The following is a 5,859-nucleotide window of genomic DNA, read 5'->3' as shown; positions in this document are numbered from 1 at the left end:
CCGTTCATTCGTGCCCGCTTTGACTTGATGCTGTCCTCTTGTCCTGGACTGTCCACCACAGCGTTTGCATGTGGGGCTTCCGTGCCTCCCTGGGAAGGGAGGGGAGGGCCCGCGCAATGTAACACCAGCAGTTCTTCTACTTCAGACCAGTCAGTGAAAGGCCATTTAATTTGACATTATTGGACATTGGTATTCCAAGCAAGAATGCTTACTACCTGTGGTTTTTGCCTCTGATGCAATAAAAAATGGGTTTCTAGGTTACTGCTAGAAAACAACCAGAAGCACTATCATGTAATATTATTAATTTCTCCCCTTTTGGGTTTTTATTAAGTTAGGAGCTTATCAAGGTATCTTAGATAACATAGCTAAGTATTTTTCCTCCCCATAAATGTGCATTATCTAATTATTTCACAGACATATAAAAATTACCTATAAGTCAATTTCCCACAGAGGAGAGAATAAATGAGAAATCTGCTTTGCATTTCATTTATTCAACAGATATTTATGGAGATTTATGGGCCAGCCACTCTGAATGCTGGGAGCTGATATTTGGACTTCTCTAGCCTTTTACTGAATCCAGAAGTACTTGGGCTGAGACCACCCCCACTTCCCAGCAGTGTCCCCCCCCCCCCCCCCCCGCCGCCGCCAGGCCCAGCACGGTTCTTCCAAAAGGTTGGGTGTCCCTGGCTCATCAGGATGGATGGAGGTGCTAACTGATAACCAAACTGGTAACTCGGTATCTCAACAAAATCTCCACTTACCTGGCTTCTCCTTTAGCTGGAAATTAAGAAGAGTGTGAACAGTGGGTAACTTATTTAGGTTACACAGAAAAAAGAGATGGGACTCCGAGAACCAACTCACATTATTAGACTAGTTTGTCTAGGTTCTCCTGCGTTAACTGCCAAAGAGGAAGCTCCTAAGTGACTAAATGCTACCTGATGTGGGATTTGTCTTTTGAGATATGGTTTCTGACAGTAAGGAGAAAGGGAAGTGAAATGAAAGTGTGCCAGGCATTTCTTCAGGAAGATGGGATGAAGAGGTGTTTTGTTTTGTTTTGTTTTTCACTTTTCTAAAGTGTTTGTGTAAGAGTAAATTCCTTCAAAGTTTGATGGCACATATCAGTAAAAAAACATCTGAGCTTGTTATTTTCTTTGTAGGAAGATTTTCAACTAACGATTCCAGTTCTAGGTTTCCAAATCTAATGGCATAAAATTGTTCATATTATCTTATTCTTTTAACTTTTAAAAAGTCTCTATCTGAAGCTATGCTTCATTTTCATTCCCAGCACTACCCTCTTGTGCTTTCTCTTTAGTCGTCATATATCATGCCAGATACTTGTCAAATTCATCAATCTTTTCCAAAAACTAACCTTTGACATCATGGATCCATGTGCATCTATTTTTGGTTTTCATGTTTATTAAATTCTGCTCTCATCATTATCTGTTTCCTCCAACTTTTTAAAAAAAGATTTTCTGTTGTTATTTTTCCAATGTCTAAATACTTTGCTCAATAATAGTCAATCTCTGTTCTTATGTAAAATAAACATTTAAGGCTATGAAAGTTTATCTCTAAGTTTTCAATGCATTCCACACTTTTTTTTTTAAGGTACCAGGGGCTGGGGATTGAACCCTGGACCCTGTATGTCGGAAGCGGACACTTAACCACTGAGCCGCATTGGCTCCCCTGTGTTGGTGTTTTCATTTGTCTTGCTTTTTTTAAAAAAATTTTTTAAGGAAGCACCAGGAATCAAGTCCTGGACCTCCCATGTGGAAAGCAGGTGCTCAACCGCTTGAGTCACATCCACTGCCCCCACAAATTTTAACTCATTATACAGTTCTTCTTTGACTTGTGAGCTATTTAGAAAACATTTTAAAATTTCAAGTATTTAGGAAGTTTTGTTTTTTGTTACTGATTCATATCTTAATTACATTGTGTTCTGAGAACTGTCTCTAGATGTCAGATTCTTTGAACTTCATTGATACTTGCTTTATGTCCTAGTATACAACAATTTTTATAAATGCTCCATGTGCATTTCAAAATGATTGTGTATTCTCTGTTTGTTGGGTGCCAAGTTTCATACGTGTCCAGGAAATCAACCTTTTGATTGTTAGAACTATCTGTAATAGAAAGAAGTGCCCGCCATGATGGTGGGTTTAAGAAATGCCTATATTTCTATCAATTTGCTTTATAGACTTTGAGGCTATTTTAAAATAGTTCTCTGTTATGGAAATTTTCACAAACTCAAACACAGACGCTACCATAAAGAACTCAGCCTCTCCTCAGCCCCTCTCTGTATCCATGAGCCACCAGCCAGCTGCAGGCATAAACACATTGCCATCCCTGGCTCATCTAGCCCCCTTTCTGTCATGGGGATATTTTAAAATCAAATCCCAGATGTAACGTTTCACACAAAGACTTGAGTATGTTCCTCTAGAACCATAAACAAAACACACGAAGGCTCCTCCGGTCGGTGCCTGCCAGTGAAGAGTGGCCGTCTTGGTGAGTGGACCCTCTGTGGTTTCCAGGTTCTCCTCTGGGAAGTTCACTCCTTCTCCAGCTAAGCGTTTTCTGACAGAGGAGAGTGCAGGTGCGTGAAGCACCTTCTAGGATATCTGCTCCCAGTGGAGGCTCCAGGTGTGAGTGATCAGCACGTAGCCGTCGGCATCTTTAGGAACAGCCTTGGGAAGTCAACGTTGCTCAACGTCCTCCAACACTGCAGGGTCAAATACCGTGGCGAGTCTTGATATTATCCTTTTTTTTTTCCTGCCATGCTGAATGCTTGGCAGAAGCTAAGCAGGGCCCCTGGCAATTCTGGAGAATGGGAGCACAGTGTGAAAATGCCGAAGCAAATGTCAGCTTTTGGCGGATGCAGCAGCCCGTCACTTTCTGGTTTATGCTGGACTCCTGCTGGATGAGACACTGCTTGCGATGAGTGCCTCTCGGACGGCCCTTAGCAATCCTACCACAGAGATTTCACACCTGCTGAGCACCAGCGTGCGGCAGGGACCGTCCAGGCCCTGGGCACTCGGTGGAGTCCAGTGTAGATGGAGGCCAGCTGTTACCTCCATCCGCGTCCTGGTGAAGGCCTGAGCTCAGCAGGGTTATGTGCGCTGAAGGAGTGAACAAGAACGATGAACACGGGGGCGAGGGGAGGCTTTGCAGAGAATGACCTTGAAGGAGCTCTGTAGGACGTGGCGCCAAAGGTGAGGCAGGGCAGTTGCAAGGTGAACTCGTGCCGAGGTCAGCGTGGCGAGAGGCTCGGGGAGGGCTGGCCGGGAGTGCCAGCAGTGGGCGGAGCGCTGGCAACAGGGGCTGGGCAAGGAGGCAGCGGCTAGGGAGCTGGTCTTTATCCTGGTAACCGTGGTGACGATGAGCACAGCTGGCCAGGCACTGTTCTAGAAATTCACATACGTTAACTCGTTGCTAGAATAAAAAAATTTCCCAACCCGGGAGGTGTGAAGTCAGATCCCACCAGCTCTTGGACAGCTGGTGGTTAAGCTCAGGAATCTTGTGAGCCGGCTGTTGAACAGTCATTATTAAAAACGCAATTGCTATGCACTGTGCATCTTTTCCCAGCTCCGCAGTCAGTGTCACCACATTGGCTGCTTTTTCAGATTTGGTGGGGATAGTTACATCATGGAAATCGGCAAAAGCTACAAATCAGGGGTTGACTGTTTTGTTTTTTTTTTTAAGGCAAAGCTAGGTTTATTTATTAAGGGAGAAGACTGCCTCTTCCAAGCTTTGGCAGTGTTCAGAGGGGGAGCAGTGTCAGAACTTACTCAGAATGGGAAGGGGGTTTGGTTATGATTGGATAAGGGTTGAGACACAATTTGAACAAGACTACAGACCAGCTACCCCTAAGAGGCATATGCAGAACACTTCATCGGTGAAAACAGCAAGGTGAGGGTCTTGAGGTAAGACATTTGAAGAATCTTCAGGTGTGAACTACCTGTTGATGCTTTCCAATGAAGAGCTGATGGGTCTTTGGGAACAGGAGAGTCCTGTTAAGGTACACAGCTGTGCAGTGGGGCGGGGAGCAGGTGCTTCAGCTCCGCTATGTCCACGCTGTGTGTGAGGGTAGATGGTTTCTGTTCTCAAACTTGACCTTCAAATCTGGAAAGTTTTCTTCAAATAACCTATAGCTGGACAAGCAATGTATTTTTCACAAGATAAGAACAGACATATAGTTATACATAAGCTGTCTATGTTTTCAACATAATGGAGTCTGTGTGGCTCTTATTAGTGGGTAGAGTCTCTGGTTAGGATTTGTTAGGGCTGGCTCATTCTTCTTTATCACCACCACTGGAGTCCCATCAACCGTCCTTCTGGTCCCTCTCGAGGTGTGGCTAAGACGTGGACATAGCGTCTGGTTACGGCTCCTTGGGTCTTCCGTCTTTATCATCACACTGGAGTTTGCCAACCATCCTTCTTGTACCTCTTGAAGCGTGACTCTACTTCATTCTCAGCATCCTCAGTCAGAGGCTTGTTACCAATTCAGAGAACTTCTGGTCTTTGCATCAAGTTGTGCTGTCACCTGCGTGTTCTGCAGTCTTGGGAACGTCTACTTCATGTTGTCATCTGCTTCTCGCAGCTCTTGAGCCTCAGCATGAGGTCTCCTGCTGGGCTGGATTTCCACCTGGAGTAAGGCTCTTGCACTTTCTTAATCATGAAAGACAAAATATTGTTGTTTTAAAGTGGAGCTGGCGGTGAGGAAGAATAGATTCAAGCTTGGTCTCTTGGGGTGTCTTTTCCAGAAAGCTAGGTCTCCCACCTGAAGATCACGTGAGGCTGCAGAGGGGTCCTGGGGAAAGCAGCCTTGCGCTTTGCCCGCCTCCCCAGCTTCGCTGGATGGCGCTCATTCCCTCGAGTCCCCGTCCCATTCTGATCGGGTTTTGTTGATTGACTGAAGTCTAGGCTCTAGACGTTAAGAGAGATGGATAAAACGTGGACAACGCAGATTCAACTGAGAAGTGGGCCATGCCTACAGCCACTACATTACAGCACCGAAAATACAGGAACTATTCCCAGTATTCAAAAACGATGATCCGATTCATCAAAGAAGCCGCTAACGCCACTGACGTGTAAGGTAGGTTCTGACATAGAACTTTGTTGCTTCCCTTTCTTACTTGTACGTGTAAGTGAAAAACATCAACTAACATGTCACAACTACGTGTGTTTGTCGATTACAACCACAGGTTGGCTACAGATACAGTTTGGCAGAAATCAACGATAGCATTCTGAGGGGGTGGATGTAGCTCAGTGATTGAGCACCTGCTCCCATGTATGAGGTCCCAGGTTCAATCCCCAGTACCTCCTTAAAAGAAAAAAAAAATTGGCCAAAGGTATAAACAATGGCATTCTGAGAGAAGGAAGATTGGCTATGAAGAGTTTATGAGAGAGCGTACTGTGCATTTTATTATTTGTAATTGTAGGCTACACATCCTCTGTATCATTGCACTTCATAATACAGTGTTATGTATACAGGGCTCGGGTGTTTGTCCCTAGAGAGCTGGCTGTTAGACGCTGACCAGCACACCACACTGCACTCCGCCCTTAGCTCAAAGCACTGGTCTCCTGAAGAGGGTAGCCCGAGGGAGACAAGGAGCAAACGACAAAGCATTGCCGCAGCAGGGGGGACACGCTGCATTATTTAACTTTGAGCGCAGACAGGGCAGCGCTCTGGCCAAGTTGCCACTCCCATTTCATTCTTCTACCGAGAGTCTTGGGGCTTGGGCGGCTCAGCCACCACGATGCCCCGCGTCCTTGAGAAGGTGCTGGATTTAAGTCACACGCTGCTGCGCTCTTTTGAGGTTTCTCTGCCACCACCCCCCTCGCCCTGGTGGAGTCAGAATCTATTTC

This window comes from Dasypus novemcinctus, chromosome 28 (genome assembly GCF_030445035.2).
Source record: "Dasypus novemcinctus isolate mDasNov1 chromosome 28, mDasNov1.1.hap2, whole genome shotgun sequence".
NCBI lineage: Eukaryota > Metazoa > Chordata > Mammalia > Cingulata > Dasypodidae > Dasypus > Dasypus novemcinctus.
This window is presented reverse-complemented; position numbering follows the sequence as displayed.